The sequence below is a fragment of the Balaenoptera acutorostrata genome, chromosome 4 (assembly GCF_949987535.1).
Source record: "Balaenoptera acutorostrata chromosome 4, mBalAcu1.1, whole genome shotgun sequence".
Classification (NCBI taxonomy): Eukaryota; Metazoa; Chordata; class Mammalia; order Artiodactyla; family Balaenopteridae; genus Balaenoptera; species Balaenoptera acutorostrata.
Window position 1 is genome coordinate 59,935,149 of NC_080067.1, and position 23,022 is coordinate 59,958,170.

Genomic DNA, 23,022 nt, shown 5'->3' on the forward strand with positions numbered 1-23,022 from the left:
AGGCTGTTGTGTGGGACCAAGTCTTGGTGAAAAAATGGAGGCTTCCAAAAGGGCTCACGCCAATGTGTACTACCCAGAACTGCCGCTGCCGATGTCTTTGTCCCCACAGTAAACCACAGCTGCCCCCAACATCCACAGGAGACCCTCTAGTACTAGCAGGTAGGTCTGACCCAGGCTCTTATGTGGTCACTGCTTTTTTTTCCCCTGGATCTGGGTATGCACAGGACCCTGCATGCACCCTCCAAGAGTCGAGTTTCTGTTTCTCCCAGTCCTATGGAATTCTTGCGATCAAACTCTGCTGGCCTTCAAAGCCAGATTCTCTGGAGGTTCCTCCTCCCATTGTCAGACCCCCAGGCTGAGAGGCCTGACATGGGGCTCAGAACTTTCACTCCTGTGGTAGAACTTCTTTGATATATTTATTTCCAGTTTGCAGGTCATCCACCTGGGGGTTATGGGATTTGATTTTAATGTGATTGAACCCCTCCTACCATCTTGTTGTGATGTCTTCTTTGTATTTGGATGTTCAGTATCTTTTTTGGTAGGTTCCAGTGGTTTTTTTCAATGGTTGTTCACCAGTTAGTGGTGATTTTGGTGTTTCCTTGAGAAGAGGTGAGCTCATGTCCTTCTACTCTATCTTGTTTGGATCACCTGTTTTAAATGTTTTATTTAATTTTTGTATAAAGCACGAAAGATAAAAACATACACCTCTTTGTGTAACAGATGCACATATAATGTATGTGTATAACATTCAATAAAAACACGTGTGTGTGTATATATGTATATACTTTTTGGATATATGTATGTGTACACACACACAGTAGGCATATATATATTATTTATATATATATATGTCTAGTTCAGGGTTTATCATGGGAAAAGGTGGGAGACAAAGAGGTGTTGGAGAAAGAGTAAGGTAAGAAAACTATTTGGCCCAGAACTCTCTTCATAAAAGTACTTTTGCACCACATCAGCTATATGTATAATATATATATACACACACACACACAAATAACACCTTGGACTACACATATCGTGTATGACCAAAGCTACAACTAAGACTAAAGAATTGAAACATAGGAATACAAATCTTAATTACATATGAGAAAAATTTCTATCAAGTTGTTGTGTTCTTAAAAAAAAAAATGGTACTGATGAACCTAGTTTCAGGGCAGGAATAAAGAGGCAGACATAGAAAACGGACTTGAGGACATGGGGGGGGGGTGCGAAGCTGGGGTGAAGTGAAAGTAACATCAACATATATACACTACGGAACATAAAATAGTTGGCTGGTGGGAAGCAGTAGCGTAGCACAGGGAAATCAGCTCAGTGCTTTGTGATGACCTAGAGGGGTGGGATAGGGAAGATGGGAGGGAGGCTCAAGAGGGAGGGGATATAGGGACATGTGTATGCATATGGCTGATTTGCTTTGTTGTGCAACAGAAACTAACACAGTATTGTGAAGCAATTATACTCCAATAAATACCTACTAAAAAAAAAAAAGAAACAGTATGATGCTTTTATAGAGTGGTGAACTCATTACCACTGTAGGTATTAAAACAGGCTAAGTAGCCCTAAGCACCTCAATATTTGGGCTACATGAGGTTTAAGATGCCTTTTAGTACCAAAATTCTGTGATCTGACAAATCACTTGATCTCTCTACACTTTAATTTCTGCATCTATAAAATGAGATGATGGAATGAGACCCTTTTGTAATAAAAAAACCTTTTCTGACTTCTGATATTTGAGGATTTTCCTTCATGATTGATTTTAATCTCAAGTTCACATTTAAAATCTTTATTTCGTATCATCTTTTTAACATTATGACTCTGTATTATAAGACTTCGGAAAACATTTATTTATCACAGCAGACGCTTTTAAGGCACTTTGTAAGCCCCAGGTACTCTTGTAAGCACCAGAGAAAGGAGTCACCGCAAGTTAAAAACATCTGCCCTGATGAGGTTATATTCCATCTGGGGGGGGATGGGGAAACAGAATGAACAAGGTAATTTAGTAAAATATAGTGTATGGTAGGTGTAATGACTGCTAAAGAGAAAAATTAAACCACATTATTAAATCCAGCATTATTAAAAAGTCTTCATCAAAGTAGATAAATTATATCTTTTAGAATATATTATGTAAGTTATATTTCTTTCACTTTTAGTTTATAAAAAATTCAGATATTAGTATCCTATATTAAGGACATAGTTTTATATATTATGAAATATATAAAACTTTCTCCCTTTGCCCTTTTTGGCACTTGCACTAAATCCAGGAGACCTCTGTGGTCTGAGTTATGTGTATAGTAAACTTTATTATCCCTTCAACAATTTATCAGGCATTTGGAGTAGAAAAGAAAATATTTGTTTTCCTCTGAGTTAACAATGATTAAGCAAGTGATATTTTCTCCTGTTAATAATATGATTACAGCATACCTTGTATTCCAGTGTGCAAGGCCCAAAATGTTGATTATGATAATGTTCTAACTCATATAACAAACTTTGTAGTTGAAAGCTTATGATTCAATATTTTGGCATTATTTTAAACTATTACTCTAATTATTGAAAAAATACATGTTTGCATTCTTTTCCTTGGCTCTATTTTCACATATATGCCAACAGTACAGATAGATTAAATACTTCATTCTGATTTTTCTAACTGACCTTTATTCCAAGATTGTCATGAATTTTTACTTTATTTCTGAAATATATAACAAATCATCCTACTTTATTTTTTTTCTTGGTAGAGAATTCACATTTCTAATTATTATTGACACAAAAATTTCAAAATTGCAGTAGACTTTCTATTCTCAATTCTTGGAAGCTCTTCCTTTATGGGAGAGGAAATGTTCAAAGGAAAAAAGATGAGTATGACAGGATGATATATAGACTTCAGGAAGATGGAAAAATTGATTATTTATAATGACAACTATTTGGAGAAAAGATAAAATTGTTAATTACATTGTACAAAAGAACATTTGGTGAATAGTGTTCTTTTTTTTTTTTAAGTTTGTTAAGGAACCTTTAAAGATGTTATCCATGTAAGAATCTCACTCTTCAAACCAATGGTGTCATGACAATTCTCATCAAATATACAAGAAGGAAGTCAAATGTGATTTGCTTTTTAAGAAAACTGTTGACAGAAGTTCACTGTATAAAGCTAAATGTTGCATTTGGAATTTGGATCATGTCTCAGAGGAGACATTAAAACAAAAAGGAGTGTCACTAAACACTGAAATATCTTATTTTTGGAATATGTGAAAGAATTTTCCCCATTATTTGGCATCAGAAAATTCAAAGATTTCAAGTCCTATATTACATCTAAAACTGACTGACTGACTCTCATTCTCATAAATAAATCCTCATTGAACACTGCTCTGTGCCAGCATACTGATGAAAACTGGCAATATAAGATCCCTACCTTCAAGGAATTTAGCCTAACTCAAGAGGTAAAATATATAAATAATAATTCAAATAAATTTCCAGAACACTTACTTATGCAAAGTGCCCAATGAATGCTACAGGTAAGAAGTGCTATTGGGATTCAGTGAACAGAGAAATTATTACCTTGTGGCATTCAAAAAAGAATTTATAGGAAAAGGGAGAAATTTATCTGGGTTTGAGGGAATGGTAGGATGCCCAGTAAATTAGGGAGTGCTATATAGACTGAATGTTTGTGTCCTCCCAAAATTCGTATGTTGAGATCTAATGATGATATTTGGAGGCGGGACCTTTGGGAGATAATTAGGTCATGAGGGCAGAACCCTCATTAATGGGATTAGCACTCTTATAAAAGAGACTCCTGAGAGCTCCCTCATCCCTACTGCCATGTGAGGACAGAGCCATCTATAGACCATGAAGCAAGCCTTCACCAGACACAGAATCTGCCTGCACCTTGATCTTGGACTTCCCAGCATCTAGAACTGTGAGAAATAAATTTGTGTTGTTTATAAGTCACTCAGTCTATCGTATTCCGTTGTAGCAGCCCAAACTGACTAAGGCAGGGAGCATTACCAGGGGAGGATAGTGTGAAGAGAGACACAAAGTAGAGGTTGTGTATGGTGTGCTGAGGAGTGAAGCACAGGAAGTGGAGTTTGAATGGTTATTTAGTTAATGATTATGGAGAGGTAGGAAGGAATCAAGTTAGTTACACAGTCCCATGAGTGCTCTGTTGAGAGGTTTGGAATTTAGTTATTATTTTTTACACAAAAGAAGCCATGAAAAAATCTGTGTTAGATTTACCTGGTGCTCCAAATAGGGTGCCCTGGAATTGGGAAGAAGTCAGGGAGACTACGGGTGTAAAAATGGTATGGAATGCTGAGAATATGATTTGGCACACTGGGGTCAGGAACGAAGAGCAAAGAGCAAATTTGGGAGATCGTGTTAAGGAAGAATTGAAGAATTTAGCAAACAAGAGATTCGAATCTTATTTGGGGTTTTTTTTTTTTTTTAGAGTTCGCATGGAACTAGGCAAATGAAGCATGGTTTAGTAGTGGAAAGAGTCTCCTCTCTGCCCATTTCTCCAGCCAGTTGGTTAAGGCACTCAGTATCTCTGGTTTTCCATGTAATTGTATGATAATCTGTTGATAAAAATTTCTAAAGTCCCTTCTAGCTCTAAAAATTGGATTCAATGCATATCCACTGCATTAAGCTTCACAACCTCTACAGTCAAGGGAGATTCTTCTAATCCTGAGGGAGGGGAGCAAGAAAGAGCACAGTGATAGACTGCAATGGTGTAATGAAAAGCTGCAAAGGGCTCCAGATGTACTGAGCTTGGTAGGCAGTGGAGAGCAGATGCAATGATACATATGATCAGGGACTATCTATCTATGATAGTGATAGTGAAAGTGAAAGTGTGTTGAAAACTACAAAACACTGCAAAAATATTACTACTATTAAAATTCAGCAGTGTAAAATGTAAATCGTTGCCCCTGAGTAGGGAGGGGATTATATATCAATATTTCCTTAAGTATTCTGAATTTTCTCTCTCTCTCCTTCTTTTACTATGATTCTAATATGTACTACTCTACTGCTTCCAAGGGACTGGCATATCTGCAGATGAGATCTTGTGGCATCTGTGTTTTGTTGTTGGCTTTGTTTTAACTCCCTATAGTTATTACTGTGCAAAGGCAGAGTAAGCAGTATGACCCAGTGACCTATGCATTCTCCACTAAAATATATATTTGTAAAAAAAATTTTAGGTTTAGAGAAAAATTGAGTAGAAAGCACAGAGAGTTCCCATATAACCCTTCACACACACATACACACACACAGTCCCCTCATCTCCCAACAAACACATAGTTCCCCTATTATTAACATCTTACATTAGCTTAGTATGTTTGTTATAGTTGATGAGCCAATATTGATGCATTATTAACTAAAGAGTCCACAGTTTATGCTAGGGTTTACTTTTTGTTTTTTACATTCTATGGATTTTTGACAAGTGTATAATAGCATGTATCCACCATTTCAGTATCACTGCCCTAAAAAAAATCTGTGTTCCACCTATCCATCTTTCCCTCTCTCCTCCCTGAGCCGCTGACCTTTTTACTATGTCCACAGTTTTGCCTTTTCTAGAATGTCATACAGTTTGAATCATACAGCATATAACCTTTTCATATGGGCCTCATCACTTAGCAATATGAAATTGTTTCCTCCATATTACTTTCTTTTTATCACTGAACAATATTCCATTGCACAGATGTACCAGTTTGTTTATCCATTCACCTATTGAAAGACATTTTAGTTGCTTGCAAATTTTCACAATTATGAACAAAGCTTTTACATACATTTGTGGGCAGGTTCTTGTGTGGATGTACATTTTCAATTCATTTGGGTAAAAATATGGAGCACAACTGCTGGATCATATGATAAGCCTATGTATAGTTGTTTTGCAAGAAACTGCCAAACTGTCTCCCAAAGTGGCTATACCATTTTGCAATCCCACTAGCAATAAATAAGGTTTTTGGTTGTTGTCAGCATTTGCCCTTGTCAGTATTGTTATATCATTTTTTAATTTGCAGTTCTCTAATGACTGACATATGATGTTGAATATCATTTTATGTACTTACTTTTTATCTGTATATCTTCTTTGGTGAGGTGTTGTTTGTTCAGATCTTTTCCCTATCTATCTTTTAAATTGAATTATTTGTTTTCTTATTATTGAGTTTTAAGAGCTCTTTTTATATTTTGGATGCCAATCCTTTATCAGATATGAATATTGCAACTATTTTCTTAAGCGTGCCTGTTGTTGTAGAGCAGAAGTTGTTTTAATTTAATTAAATCCAACTTATTGATTTTTTTTTTTTCATGGATTGTGCTTTTGGTGTTTGTTGTATCTAAAAATCCATCAAACCCAAGGTCACCTAGATTTTTCTCCTATGTTGTCTTCTAGGTGTTTGTTTTATAGTTTGGTGTTTTATATTTAGGTCACTGATCCATTTCCTGTTAATTTTTTTGAAAGGTATAAGATCACTGTCTAGATTCATTATTTTTGCATGTGGATGTCTTGTGCTGGCACCATTTGTTGAAAAGCCTATTCTTTCTCATTGAATTGCCTTTCCTCTTTTGCCATACAATTTGCTTTTAGATTTTTTTCTTGGGTTAAGATTTAGGAGTGGAATTGCTGATCATGTGGTGAAACAGGAAGGCTGGAGAGGGGTGAAATTCCCCTCCCCAAGCTGGGATAATATTTCAGTATTGCTCTTTGACAAAATCTTTCCTCTGGAGAGTAGGCCTTTGTGATTGATAGAGAACATCCTGGAAGGGTTTCCTGATGGTTACTCTTCCTCTTCCCCTGCCACAGCCCTCAGGGGATTTTTTCTCAGCTCCTCAAGTGATTTAGAATACCTCTACCATGGACAGAGATAAGATGGAAGAATAGAAAGATGTGAGCTCACCTCTTCTTATGAAAACATGAAAATCACAACTAACTAACTGCTGAAAAACAATAAAAAAAAAAAAAAAGGTGGAACCTACCAAAAAAGATATCCTACATCCAAAGACAAAGAAGAAGCCACATGAGATGGTAGGAGGGGCTTAACCGTGATAAAATAAAATCCCATACCCACCAGGTGGGTGACCCACAAACTGGAAAATAATTATACCACAGAGTTCTCCCACAGGAGTGAAAGTTCTGAGCCCCATGTCAGGCTCCCCAGCCTGGGGGTCTGGCAATGGGAGGAGGAGCTCCCAGAGAATCTGGCTATGAAGGCCAGTGGGGTTTGATTGATTGCATGAATTCCACAGGACTGGGAGAAACAGAAACTCCACTCTTGGAGGGTGCATACAGGGTCTTCTGCACACCAGGACCCAGGAAAAAAAGCAGTGACCTCATAAGAGCCTGGACCAGACCTACTTGCTAGTATCAGAGTGTCTCCTCAGAGGCGGGGGCATTAAATGCACCAATATTCTCAGTATAGGGGTTCCAGAAGGAGGAGAGAGAGAGAAAAGATCTGAGAAAATATTTGAAGAGATGATAATAGCTAAAAACTTCCCCAACATGGGAAAGGAAACAGTCACTGAAGTCCAGGAAGTGCATGGAGTCCCAGGCAGGATAAACCCAAGGAGGAACATGCCAAGATACATAGTAATCAAATTAACAAAAATTAAAGACAAAGGAAAAATATTAAAAGCAACAAATAACATACAAGGGAATTCCTATAATATTCTCAGCAGAAACTCTGCAGGCCAGCAGGGAGTGGCACGATATATTTAAAGTGATGAAAGGGAAGAAGCTGCAACAAAGAATACTCTGCTGAGCAAGGCTTTCATTCAGTTTTGAAGGAGAAATCAAAACCTTTACAGACAAGCAAAAGCTAAGAGAATTCAGCACTGACAGACTAGCTTTGCAACAAATGCTGAAGGAATTTCTCTAGGGAGAAAAGAAAAGGCCACAACTAGAACCAAGAAAATTATAAATGGAAAAGCTCACTAGTAAAGGCAAACATACAGTATACTGTAAGGTAGGAAATCATCTGCACACAAATGTGATATCAAAACCAGCAGTTGTACAAAGAGGAGACCACAAATTCAGGACACTGGAAATACATTTGAAATTAATAAAGACCAGCAACTAAAAACAATCTTGTTTATATATAGACTTCTGTATAAAAACCTCATGGTAACTGTAAACTGAAAATCTACAATAGATATACACACACACAAAAGAAAAAGGAATCCAAACACAACACTAAAGTTGTTAGTCATCAAATCACATGAGAAAAAAAAAGAGGAAGGGAAGAAAAAACACTTATAAAAGCCTATCCAAAACAATTAACAAAATGGCAGTAAGAACATACATATCGATAATTACCTTAAAAGTAGATGGATTAAATGCTCCAACCAAAAGACTAGACTAGCTGAATGGATGCAAAAACAAGACCTGTATATGTGCTGTCTACAAGAGACCCACTTCAGACTTACTTAGGGACACATACAGACTGAAAGTGCAGACTGAAAGTGAGGGGATGGAAAAACGTATTCCATGCAAGTGGAAACCAAAAGAAAGCTGGAATAGCAATGCTCATATCAGAAAAAGCAGGCTTTAACATAAAGACTGTTACAACACACAAAGCAGGACACTACATGATGATCAAGGTATCAATCTAAGAAAAAGATATAAAAATTGTTAATATATATGCACCCAACATGGCATTTACCTTATATATTGAGATTCTCTAAGCAGCCATACAAGGATAACTTGACAGTAACACAATAATAGTGGGGGACTTTAGCACCCTACTTTTCATCAATGGACAGATCATCCAGACAAAAAATCAATAAGGAAACATAGGCCTTGAATGACACATTAGTCCAGATGGACTTAATTGATATTCATAGAGCAGTCCATCCAAAAGCAGCAGAATAAACATTCTTCTCAAATGTACATGGAACATTCTCCAGGACTGATCAAGAGCTGGCCCACAAAGCGAGCCTTGGTAAATTTAAGAAAATAGAAATCATATGAAGCATCTTTTCTGACCACAAAGTTATGAGATTAGAAAGCAACTACCAGAAAAAAACTGTAAAAACCACAAACATGTGGAGGCTAAACAATATGCTATTATACAACCAATGGATCACTGAAGAAATCAAAGAGGAAATCAAAAAATACCTAGAGACAAATGAAAATGAAAGCATGATGATCCAAAACCTAAGGGTTGCAGCAAAAGCAGTTCTAAGAGGGAAGTTTATGGCAATATAATCTTACCTCAGGAAATAAGAAAAATCTCAAATAAACCACCAAACTAACTTTACACCTAAAGCAACTAGAAAAGAAGACCAAACAAAACCCAAAGTTAGTAGAAGGAAAGAAATCATAAAGGTCAGAGCAGAAATAAATGCAGTAGTGACAAAGAAAACAATAGAAAAGATCAATGAAACTAAAAGCTGGTACTTTGAAAAGATAAACAAAATCGATAAACCTTTAGCCAGACTCATCAAGAAAAAAAGGGAGAGGATTCAAATCAATAAAATTAGAAATAAACAAGGAGACGTTACAACGAACAGCACAGAAATACAAAGGCTCATGAGAGACTACCACATGCAACTCTATGCCAATAAAATGGACAACCTAGAAGATATGGACAAATTCTTAGACAGGTACAATCTCCCAAGACTGAGCCAGGAAGAAGTAGGAAATATGAACAGACCAATTACAAATAATGAAACTGAAACTGTGATTAAAAAAACTCTCAACGAGAAAAAGTCCAGCACCAGATGGCTTCACAGGCAAATTTTATCAAACATTCAAGAAGAGTTAACATCTATCCTTCTGAAACTATTCCAAAAAATCACAGAGGAAGGAACACTCCCAAACTGATTCTATAAGGCCACCATCACCTCGATACCAAAACCAGACAAAGATACCACAAAAAAAGGCAATTAGAGGCCAATATCACTGATGAACATAGACACAAAAATCCTCAACAAAATACTAGCAAACTGAATCCAACAATACATTAAAAGGATCATACACCATGATCATGTGGGATTTATCCCAGAGATGCAAGCCTTTTTCAGTATCTGTAAATCAATCTGTGTGATACACCACCTCAACAAACTGAAGAATAAAAACAATATGATCATCTCAGTAGATGCAGAAAACGCTTTTGACAGAATTCCACACCCATTTATGATAAAAACTCTCCAGAAAGTAGGCATAGAGGAAACATACCTCAACATAATAAAGGCCACATATGACAAACCTATAGCTAACAGCATACTCAACAGTGAAAAGCTGAACGCATTCCCTCTAAGATCAGGAACAGACAAGGATGTCTGCTCTTGCGACTTTTATTCAACATAGTTTTGGAAGTCCTAGCCACGGCAATCAGAGAAGAAAAAGAAATAAAGGGAATCCAAACTGGAAAAGAAGAAGTAAAACTGTCACTTTTTGCAGATGACACGATACTATACATAGACAATCCTAAAGATGCTACCCAAAAACTACTAGAGCTCATCAATGACTTTGGTAAAGTTGCAGGATATGAAATTAACACACAAAATCTGTTGCATTTCTCGACCAGCAAGGGCTTTATTTCCAAAATATACAAACAGCTCAACAACAAAAATAAACAACCCAATGAAAAAATGTACAGAAGACCTAAAGAGACACTTCTCCAAAGAAGAGATACAGATGGACAAGAGGCACATGAAAATATACTCAACATTGCTAATTGTTAGAGAAATGCAAATCAAAACAACAATGAGGTATCACCTCACACCAGTGAGAATGGCCATCATCAAAAAGTCTACAAAAGTAAATGCTGGAGAAGGTATGAAGAAAAGGGAACTCTCCTACACTATTACTGGGAATGTAACTTGGTACAGCCACTATGGAGAACATTATGGAAGTTCCTTAAAAAACTAAAAATAGAGCTACCATATGACCCAGCAATCCCACTCCTGGGCATATATCTGGAGAAAACCATGTTTCGAAAGGATACATGTACCCCAGTGTTCACTGCAGCACTATTTACAATAGTCAACACATGGAAGCAACCTAAATATCCATTGACAGGGGAACAGATAAAGAAGATGCGGTATATATATACAATGGAATATTACTCAGCCATTTAAAAGAATGAAATAATGCCATTTGCAGCCACATGGATGGACCTGGAAATTATCATACTAAGTGAAGTAAGGCAGACAGAGAAAGACAAATATCATGATGTCACGTATACACAGAATCTAAAAAAAAGTAAAAATAAGTAAAAATGTACTTCTTTACAAAACAGAAACAGATTCACAAACTTAGAGAAAGAACTTATGGTTACCAGGGTAGAAAGGTGGCGGGAAGTGATAGATTGGGAATTTGGAATTGACATATATACATTGCTATATTTAAAACAGATAACCAACAAGGACCTACTGTATAGCACAGGGAACTCTGCTCAATATTCTGCAATAACCTAAATGGGAAAAGAGCTTGAAAAAGACTAGATACATGTGTATGTATAACTGAATCACTTTGCTGTACACCTGAAATTAACACACATTGTTAATCAATTATGGTCCAATATAAAATAAATTTTTTTTTAAATTTGCTTTTAATATTGCCTTTTACTCTCAGCAGGTCACTGGTCAATAGTAGAATAGCTTTCTGAATTAAGAACACCATGTGGGGGCTTCCCTGGTGGCGCAGTGGTTGAGAATCTGCCTGCCAATGCAGGGGACACGGGTTCGAGCCCTGGTCTGGGAAGATCCCACATGCCGCGGAGCAACTAGGCCCGTGAGCCACAATTACTGAGCCTGCGCGTCTGGAGCCTGTGCTCCACAACAAGAGAGGCCACGATAATGAGAGGCCCACGCACCGCGATGAAGAGTGGCCCCCACTTGCCTCAACTAGAGAAAGCCCTCGCACAGAAACGAAGACCCAACACAGCCATAAATAAATAAATAACTAAATAAAAATTAAAAAAAAAAAAAACACCATGTGACAATACTATTGTAGGAAGACCACTGGATCTTGGATTTGTAAAAGTGGGAAGGGGGTTTGCACATGAAGCCTAGTCTTTTACTACTGACTTGTCTTGGAGCAAGCTAATTAGCAACTCAGAGTCAGTTTCTCATCTGTAAAACAGAAACTCTCAAAGGACTATTAATATGACAATAAATTTAGAAAAAATATTAGCATAAAGTTTGATAACGAGGATAAAATGTGAGAAGATAATTTATAAGCTATAGAATCCCATAAAAATATTACAAAATAAAAGTAACACTTGTATACCGTTCTGCTGTTTTTACTTAACCTCTGATAATGTTCTAGATGCCAAAGCTGCTTCCCCACACCTCTCTTAACCAAGGAAGATATATTTTAAAATCCAATGACACGAGTTCTTTTTCCCCAGGGTCACTGCAGTGACATATTTCCTTCATTTTTAATTTTCAGTATACAGTCCTTTCCCCTATACATTTGCTAAAAGCCTGCCTACTGAGTGGTTGCAACATCCCATAGAAAATAAAGTGTTGGAGGTAAATGGAATTAAACATGCAGTTTTAAAAAAAAGTCATTATAATATTTAAATAGCATTATATTCTGAAATAAATGTGGGCACTCTAAATGACAAACCTTTTCCAGTAGGAAAGCCTTTCCTCAAACCATTTTCCTTAAGTGTTCAGGAAACTCCATGGCAAACATCATAGTTTTCTGAGACAGATTCTCTCACATTTTAAGTTTTGAAGCTTGGACCACTTTTTAGATTTTGGCACCAACCGTTTCATGCTTGAAATTTAATAGGTTATGAATATGCATTCTTCCTAGCATATTTTAGCAAATTTCAGCAAAATCCTGGTCTTGTCACTGATTGTTGCTATGCTTAAGGGCATGAGTCCTAAAGGCTGTTGTTGTATCTCTGTATCTCCTTTCTTCAAGCGCCCCTATACCAGCATAGAAAGTCTTAAAATTGGGAGAGCACTGATTATTGCCATCTTCTTCATTTAAAGTGTCTGGACTAAACTGCTGAGACATAGAAAGATCTTAGATTTTAAACTTTTAGTGTACCAGCAGAAAATCATGGGATATTAACATTGCTCTCATCAAAAAGATGATTGGCAAAGGTTTTCTATTTATAGGCAACTCCAATATATGAGTGCAAAATATAGCAACACGACCGTACATTCATACACTGGAATAAATCATCTGCATAAAATCCCATGTTTAGTCTCTCTGCACATATAAAGAGACAGCAGTTAAATAGTAAAGCTAATAAAGGTTTCTCTCCCTCCCTTCCCATTATGGTTACACGCACACACACACACACACTGCTGCACTATTAACTGGGGTTAGGTGGGATTATCAGGTCATTTTACCAAAGGATAGGAAATCTGGTGTGGCTCTGGGGAGGAGAATCAGAAATCCACCCATTGCATTTGTCTTGCAGTGGTTTTGATTTGAGGGGGTGGAGAACTGAGAAGGAAGCCAACATGAGCTAGTGTTTAATGCTGGCTGCTAAGTAGAAATGGGACTCTGGGAAAGTGAACATCCTCAAGAACCACCATTCAAAGCAAATTAAAGGCTAATTATTATCTTTAAAACAAAACTATTGGTTATGCTGCAGTATTGTCCTATTGTTCTTTCTAAATACATGGTATTTCAGCTACACCGTGGTTAAGTAGTCTGTTAGGGGCTATCTAATCAACTACATTTTTAATATTGCTTTGAGAAGATGCTTCTGTGTGCCAAACAATGTCTTTAATCGGGAGTTTTGGGAACACACCCATTTGTAATTTGAATGACAGTGTGTGCATGTGTGTGGGTCCCTGGCTTCATGTCCTTAAGAAAGCAGGTTCATAATAAAGGATGTCCTTTCCAAGATAGCTGGAATGGCCTTGTGGAAAGTTCAGAGGATAGTTTCGAGCCAATCCATGCCAAGACAATTTTTTGTTAGCATCCTTGAAAGCAGGAAAATAGCAATGTAAATGTCAAGATGCTGCTGCCTTGAGCCAAGAATAAACAGAGCAAGTAATCCATTAAAAGTACTTTTCACACACATAAGCTCCTAAAATTTTGCTTTTGAAAGATATTAGAACTGGTTTACACTTAGGCAATCAATGACATTAGACAAAACTATTGAAAAACACATTTCTCAGTGACTCTATGATCAGGTTTCCAGTTACTCCATACATACAATTGATTTTAAGAATTTTAAGATGTCGAGACCCAAACCCCCCAAAAACATTTCAGAATAACATTGATCTCATTATACAGTTTTCATGGTGTTTAAATTAGAGTTAGTTATGTAAGTACTAACAGAACCTCATGTTCAGTGTTTGATTGGGATAATAACTACTTTGTTCCAGTTGTACTTTTTCTTTCAGTGAGGTGTGGGTGGTCTGAATGGTGCTAAAATCCCACCACTGTTTCTCTTGTCATTAATTCTATCAGCAATGCCTTTCTTTAGACTATGAAAAAAATAACTAGTGATTAAGAATTACCATAATGCTTTTAAAATATTTTTAATAGTGGCTACTTGCACAAAAGAATCTATGTATGAATACAGAGTTTGATAATCTCCACAATGTAAAATTTCTAAAAGAGGGTTGAAGACCTGGCTCATATGCAAAATTGTTATAATGCTGATCATTATATACATCCCCTTTTACCCTTTTATGACTAAATATATGTACTAGCTTTGTAATTATGTATCCCTTTCATATTTTTAAAGTTTCTACTACAAGGAGCAAAAAAAAAAAAGGACTACCAAATTTTAAAAGAAACCAAATTAATATACTGAAATTCCAGCCTTTTTTTTCCCAATAGCCCATTTTGTTATTATTAAAACAAAGAGCATATCCCATTGTGACAGATAACGTTCCCTGCAATTTGATTAGACATTGAAACACTTGTTTAAAAAATTTCAATTGACAACGACCACTTTATCAGGCTAATTAGTCTGATATCCAGTCTGCTAATATCAAAATAGAAGTCCATGTGTGCCCAACTGTTTGGATTTTTATAAAAGAATATCTTTCAGGTTTGAGGTTTCTTTCCATCTAAAGTGAGAAAAATTTACTGTTGTCATATTTATAAGTCAAGACACATTGCCAATCTGAGGGTGATTTGTAACTTTATGGTATATTTAATAATGTTAAGACTAATAGTAGTAGCAGTACTTTTCACAGAAGAGGATTTACCTTGTACCAGGCACTACGCTGTACATTTTCATATATTATCTGTAATCCATCTAACAAAATTGCAAGATTGGTCTTATTATCCCCTTTATCCAGTTAACACATTACTGACCTGGGGATTTTTGCAGAAACCAATGGCTGCAGCCTTAACACATTTTTGACTGGAGATGTATTAAGAAAACTGAAGCTTAGGAAAGGTTAATGTGTGGCAGAAAAGGGATTTGAGCCTGGCTTTTTTTTGTCTAAAAGCGTTGCTCCTTCTACTAGACAGTACTGCTTATGTTTGATCCAAATTATACCTGGTCTGCTCAGAAGTCACCAATAAATTTAGTTAGATTTTGGTGCAAATGTAGCCGCATATGAAATAAATTCAATTTTCATAAAGACTTAAGTTTCATTTGTTCTACATTTGCAGAATTATGTCCCCTAACCCTAATGGTTGTCAAAGCACATTTGTTAGGCACCAAATTTATCCCTACTTCTGGAAAAAAAAGATAGGCAGGCCCTATTGTCCTGAATTAATAAAATTATCTTGTCCCAAAATGCTGCCTACCCTTTCATGTTTCCATAAATCTTAGATACAATTAAAAGAAGAGGGATTTTGTCTGCTAAATCTCATATATCATAGTTAGAAATGTTTTTACATAAACAACAGTACAGTATAGAGGAGGAATCACTAGAATGGGAAGTTAGAGAAACGGGTTTCGATCTAAAAGAGCTACTTATCACGTAATCCTACAAGTCACTTAAACTTCCATGACATTCATTATTTTAATCAATTAAGTAAAAAAAAATAAACTGGCAGATCTCTAAGATAATGGAAATATTAGTTGAGGAAGTATTTATAACATGATTCTGATTTTTTTAACAACAATTTTTGGGACTTCCCTGGTGGCACAGTGGTTAAGAATCTGCCTGCCAACGCAGGGGATTCCCCCTGGTTCGAGCCCTGGTCCAGGAAGATCCCACATGCCGCGGAGCAACTAAGCCCGTGCGCCACAACTACTGATCCTGCACTCTAGAGCCCGCGAGCCACAACTACTGAGCCCATGTGCCACAACTACTGAAGGCTGCATGCTTAGAGCCTGTGCTCTGCAACAAGAGTGGCCACCGCAATGAGAAGCCTACGCACCACAACAAAGAGTAGCCCCCGCTCACTGCAACTAAAGTCCTTGTGCAGCAACGAAGACCCAACGCAGCCAAAAATAAATAAATAAATTTATTTAAATAAATGAATAATAATAAAATAATTTTTGAAATAATTATTTCAATGAGGGAAAAAATAACAAAATCTAGATTCTCCATGAAACCATGTTAAACATTTTAGCACTTGTTTCTCTCTCCTTATCACCTATTTTATCTATCATCAGTACAACATATTTTATCATTCCATATGTATAAATATCTTGCTGTTTTAATATGACTCAAGGAGAATTAAGAGAGAGGATCATGGCTGATACTTTCTTTGTACCTACTGAAACACTAAACATTTTATTTCACTACATAACAAAACTAAAATATCAGTATCTGATTGCTGTATAAATCATATGTTTAGTAGGTCAAATGCTCAGGAATTATTTCGTATTTGCCAATAACCAGATTGTAAGTAGAAACATTTTCTTCTTATGGTAAGTAGGTAGATCTTTATACCACATATACACACAAAATATGGAGCAGGTATAGCATATAGAGAAGCACATATAGAAAAAAGTGAGACCCTATAGACATGATTCTGTAAAGCACATATTTAGTCCTGAACCCAACCCCAGTGGAATCTTTTGTTCAGAGGAAAGCTTATGTAAGTTACTCTAGTTGAGGAGGAAAGGGACACAGATGTCCCTCCTTCCCCATGGTCACCTCAAGGGCCTTCATGATTTTGCAACCCATTACTTTTAGTGTGCTTCTTATCCAGTCGGATTACTAAGATTGCAAGGCTACAACATTTTTAACTGATGAAAAAAAAAAAAAAAGTGGGAAGGGCTGTGAATATACAACCATACTGAGATTACATCAACTTGAAAATTTATAAAGATTTATAAGGATGAAATGAGAATTCCTCATCCTAGAGTCTCTAATTAGAACAAGATATAATACATAGTTTAATATATAATTGATGTAACCCTAACTAGACAATACAACAAACTCTCAAATTACATATGTTGGGATTCTAGTATTTCCTTCCAATCTATCTTTACTAGACAAGTTTCACTGAGAAAACTAGAAGGCAATATAGGTATTCAAAGTAGGAATAGTCTGAATAGACAGAATTTGATGTTTGCGTGTCCATTGGAAGTTTTGGAGATGTAAAGATGAAGGAAGTTTCCTTTGTGATTTATGAAATCAAGAATTACCAGAACTGAAAGAAATCCTTCAGTAACAGTCCAGATGCTTGCAGCTTTCAAGCAATTTTAGGAGCACTCTGGGAAATTCTGTAAATCTTATGTCTGCCATCCACCTACCTGCCTGCCTGCCACCACTGTTAGAAAGTACAGTTTCACGTCCTCTTCTGCCTTCCAAATCCTGTGATGATTGATTTAACTTGTGTACCCTTTTCTGTGCTTTGAAAGCATTTGTTGACCCCTTTATTCAGAAAAATCAACTTGGTTCTTTATGCTGTTCTCTCTAGATCTTAAATGAGCTGGGATCTACATAATACTGCAATTGGTGGTGATGGCCATGGTGGAGGTATAGCCCAGGTTTTATTGGGAGTGTTCAATTTATAATACATTTTTCTGTCAAGCAAAGATTAAAGACTCAAGGATACTGCCTTTAAGAATTTTAAAAATTAAAATACTAATCATGTGTCAGGCATTTAATACACTTGGTGCCTATCTCTGATCTTCAAAACAATGCACATAATAATTGTTGGAGCTGGGAGTTTTACCCAGGGCTTTCTGCCTTTAAAACCCTTTCTCTTTTACTCTGACATTCTCTCCAAGAGCATTTATGGAAGATTCAATTTTTTCCGTGGCGCACTCTATACATTTTTACTAATCTGTCAGTCACTCATCCAGGTAGATATTTTCCCCATTTTGCAGATAAGGGCTCTAAAGTTCAGAAAAATTAAATTTTTCCCCAAAGTTCCCAGAGATGGGAAATGCCACAAATTAGTAAGTAATAAAACCTAGTTGCAGCCTTTCTGAATTTTATTTTTAAATTAAATTCATGACCACATTTGTAGTAGCCTCAGAGACAGACGATAAAAAGGAGATTAAAAAAAAAAGTCAAGGTGAATAAAATAATCCTGTCTCAACCCAGTAAAGAGAAGCAAAAGCAGAATATATATTATCTCATGAAAAATAGTTATTTAATCCTTTGCCACTACTCAGACCTCAGTTGTAGGACTGATGCCTATGGGTTGGGTGACACTTTGTTTCTTGTATTTCCTTTGATTTTTGTGTTAATTTTACTGTTTTTCTTATCTGTGAGTTAGAAGTCAGTGCCACTTTTTCAAAATACTTACCTAGGATTACTACTGATTACATTACATTAATTAATTCAGAAAATACTTAGTGTCTACCAAATGCCAGAACTATGCAAGGTACTCAGAATACAGTGCTCAAAAATGTAAATATTGACCTTACCTTGTGGACTTTACCCTTTAGTGGGGAGAAAGAGAATAAGCAAACAATGAAATAAATATGTAATTACAAATTTTATAAGTGTGTAGAAGTAAAGAAATGGGACTTTTTCTTTTAAGGTATCCAAATTGATTGGGGGAGAGCAATATGAGTTGAGATTAGAATTAGACAAGGGCCTAGAATCATGAAGAAGGGGGTTAGATGTTATTTTCAGTACATTTTAAATCTGATTTAAGCACAGGGTAACAATTCAACCATCCATCTATTCATCCATCCATCCTTGTCTGCAATGTGGAGAAGGAATTGTAGAGGTAATGAAAGAAGTGAAGAGATTAAAAATGATGTGATACAAAAATAAACTCAAAATGGCTTAAAGACTTAAATATAGGACATGACAATATAAAACTCCTAGAAGAGAACATAAGCAAAACATTCTCTGACATAAATTGTAGGTCATTCTCCCAAGACAATAGAAATAAAGGCAAAATAAACAAATGGGACCTAATCAAACTTACAAGCTTTTGTACAGCAAAGAAAAAAAAAAAAGTGAAAAGACAACCTATGGACTGGGAGAAAATATTTGTAAATGATGCAACCAACAAGGGCTTAATTTCCAAAACATACAAACAGCTCATACAACTCAACAACAACAAAAAACAACCCAATTGAAAAATGGGCAGAAGACATAAATAGACATTTCTCCAAAGAAGACATACAGATGGCCAAACAGCACATTGAAAAGATGCTCAACATCACTAATTATTAGAGAGATGCAAATCAAAACTACAATGAGGTATCACCTCACACCAGTCAGAATGGCCATCACTAGAAAATCTACAAATAACAAATGCTGGAGAGGGTGTGGAGAAAAGGGAACCCTCCTACAGTGTTGGTGGGAATGTAAATTGGTGCAGCTATGATGGAAAACGGTATGGAGGTTCTTCAAACAACTAAAAATAGAACTACCATACGATCCAGCAATCCCACTGGATTGCAAAAAGATACATGCACCCCTATATTCATAGCAGCACTATTCACAATAGCCAAGACATAGAAACAACCTAAATGTCCATCAACAGATGAATGGATAAAGAAGATGTGGTACATATATACAGTGGAATATTACTCAGCCATAAAAAAGAATGAAATAATGCCATTTGCAGCAACATGGATGGACCTAGAGATTATCATTCTAAGTGAAGTCAGACAGAGAAAGACAAATATCATATGATGTTACTTATATGGTGGAATCTAAAATATGACACAAATGAACTTACCTATGAAACAGAAACAGACTCACAGACATAGAGAACACACTTGTGGTTGCCAAGAGGGAGGGGGGATGGGAGAGCGATGGATTGGGAGTTTGGAATTAGCAGATGTAAACTATTATATATAGACTGGATAAACAACAAGGTCTTACTATATAGCATAGGGAACTATATTCAAAATCCCGTGATAAACCATAATGGAAAAGAATGTGAAAAAGAATATATATATGTGTATATGTATATATATATATATATATATATATATATATATATATATATGTATAACTGAATCACTTTGCTGTACAGTGGAAATTAACACATTATAAATCAACTATACTACAAAAAAATAAATTTAAAAAAATGATGTGATAGTTTAATGATCTAAGAAGTGTATCAGGGTTCCCCAGAGAAGAAGAACCTATAGGATGGATGGCTCATGATAGACAGATAGACAGATTTAAAAGAATCAGTTCCTGTGATTGTGGAGGCTGGAAAGTCCAAAAGCTGTAGGGCAGAAAGCCTGGAAATCAGGGAAAAGTTGACGTTGTGGTCTTAAACCTGAAATTTGTAAGGCTGGCAGTAGGCTGGAGATTCAGAATGGATTTCTATACTATGGTCTTGAAGCAGACTTCCTTTTTCTCCATGAAGCCTCAGTTTTTGCTTTTAAGGACCTCAACTGATTGGATGAATCCCATTCGCAGTATCAAGAATAATATCCTTTAATTAAAGTCAACTGATTGTAAATTTAAATTACATATACAAAGTGTCTTCAGAACAACATATAATTTAGTGTTTGACCAAACAACTGGGCAGCATAGCCTAGCCAAGTTGACACATAAAATTTATCACCAGAGATCATATTGATAGAAGGATGAATGGAGAGAAGATGAATTTGTAACATTTTGGAGGTAGAATCTATAGAACTTGTCAATGGCTTAGATGTGAGGGTAAAGAAGAGGGGAGAAATCAAGAACTACAGGCTTCTCATGTGAGCAATGGATTTTAACCATTATGATGTGGACCAGATGAGTTTCTCTGTTTTCTAATAGAGGTTGTGCTGATTTCAGCTCAAATAATATGACTGAAAGGTAAGATTACTTTTGGTAAGCACTTTAAATGGCTAAATAGTATTGGGAAGAAATTCTGTTTGTATCTGCCTGGTTATATTTGGCTGGTACTAATGTAGAATAAAAATTCACCTTGAATTCTCTTTCTCATCCAGAAATAATTACATGCAAATAGTAATCTGCTCTTTATACAATAATGTGAAATGAGAGGAAGCAGGGCCAAATATTTTTGGAAGGAACAGCTTTCAAATGTGCCAGTTAAAGTGTCTCCAATTTTTTTTATTGCTAATCATAGTAGGTCTTATTTTCTAATCAAAGCTTACATATGCTCCACCAGGGAATCTGGAAGATATGCTATCTCAATCTAATTTTACATAATATCATTCAATGCCAATAAAATGTAGTCTTGTCAGATACAAAAGTTTAGGAGGAAAGAAAATAATATATGCACCAAATATTAAGTATCTTCTCTGCAAGTTGCTGCAAATTCTCTTTGTTCCCAATTCTTCTCTCCTTTTCTTAACTGTTAACTATGAAATTAAATAGACAGTTCTGGAAAAATAGTAGACATCTTCTCAAAGCTGATTTATAGTGCCAGTTTTTCCTTTCTAAAGCAGACTATCAAATGGATAAATAGAAAATCATTCCAGATATTGAAAATTAAGAATTAAAAATATAGGAAACCATTTTTCTAGATTAATTTCTGGAGGTTGATGAATAACTTTCTTTCATTTTATTTCAGAAAATGTTTGCTTTCCCTTTTATATACTTATTACTATAAATCACAAGTGGAAGTCTTGATAACCCATAAAGTCAAATTTCTTCAAACTTTTAAATGGTTAATTTTGCATACAATTTAGAGTAGGTTTAGTCAAATTTCAATTACCTCAGCTTATTAGTGTTTTATATTTGTAAAATTTCTAAATAAATGAAACTTCATCTAATTAAGTAAATCAAGTTTTGTGATTATCAATTTAATTCATTTATTTCATAAATTTTAGTAAGTATCTCTATTTATATACAGTCATCCCTCAATATCCATGGGAGATTGGTTCCAGGATCCCTCATGGATACCAACATTCATGAATGCTCAAGTCCCTTATGTAAAATGCATACATATTTGCATATAATAATATAATCCATGGTTGGTTGAGTCCACAGATGCAGAACCCACAGATATGGAGGGACACTATATAAGGCATAAGCTAAGTTTATTAGTTTCCTGTGCCTGCCGTAATAAATTACTAAAAACTTGGCTTAAAACAGAAGTTTGTTCTCTCAAAGGTCTGGGTGCCAGAGGTACGAGATCAGAGTGTTACCAGGGCCGAATGCTCTCTCCAGAGGCTCTAGGGGAGAGTCCATTCCCTGTGCCTCTTGCAGCTTCTGCTGGCTGCCCATGTGGCTCTATCACCCCAACCTCTACCTCAGTTTCCACACTGCCTTCTTCTCTTCTTCATGTATTTAAGTAATCTCCCTCTACCTCTCTTGTATAAGGACACTTGTGAATGAATTTAGGGCCCATCCAGGTAATACAGGATGATCTGCTTATATCAGTATTCTTAACCACATCTGCAAGGACACTTTTTACAAATCAGGTAACATTTACAGGTCTCAGAAATTAGGGTATGGACGTATCTTTGGGGTCACCACTCAACCTACTACACCAAACAATGTAAGGAATATGAGTGTGGATTAGACAACGACTTTATTTTCACAAATGTACCATTATTAAGCTTTAGTCTTTCAGTTGAAATCCCATTCTGTATACTATTCTGTAAACCTGGGGTTGGGACCCTACAATCCACATTTCTGCTTGGCCAGCTCACTTCCCAGACTCTGTCATGGGAAGTACTGAAGGAACCTGGAATCCTGGAGCAGGAAGAGAGGCTTCTTCCTATTTGCATTTTATTCCTGTTTTTTACTTGCTTTTCCTGTCATTGCCACTCTTGCAATGCTTCTTCACCCAGG

The 23,022-nt window shown here is 36.0% G+C and overlaps 1 protein-coding gene across 1 annotated transcript in view; it reads left to right on the forward strand.

Annotated features, from left to right (window-relative positions):
* Window positions 1–23,022, forward strand: part of NAALADL2 (N-acetylated alpha-linked acidic dipeptidase like 2) — a 1,059,167-nt gene that overhangs the window by 1,000,351 nt on the left and 35,794 nt on the right. The gene's annotated exons all lie outside the window — the stretch shown is intronic.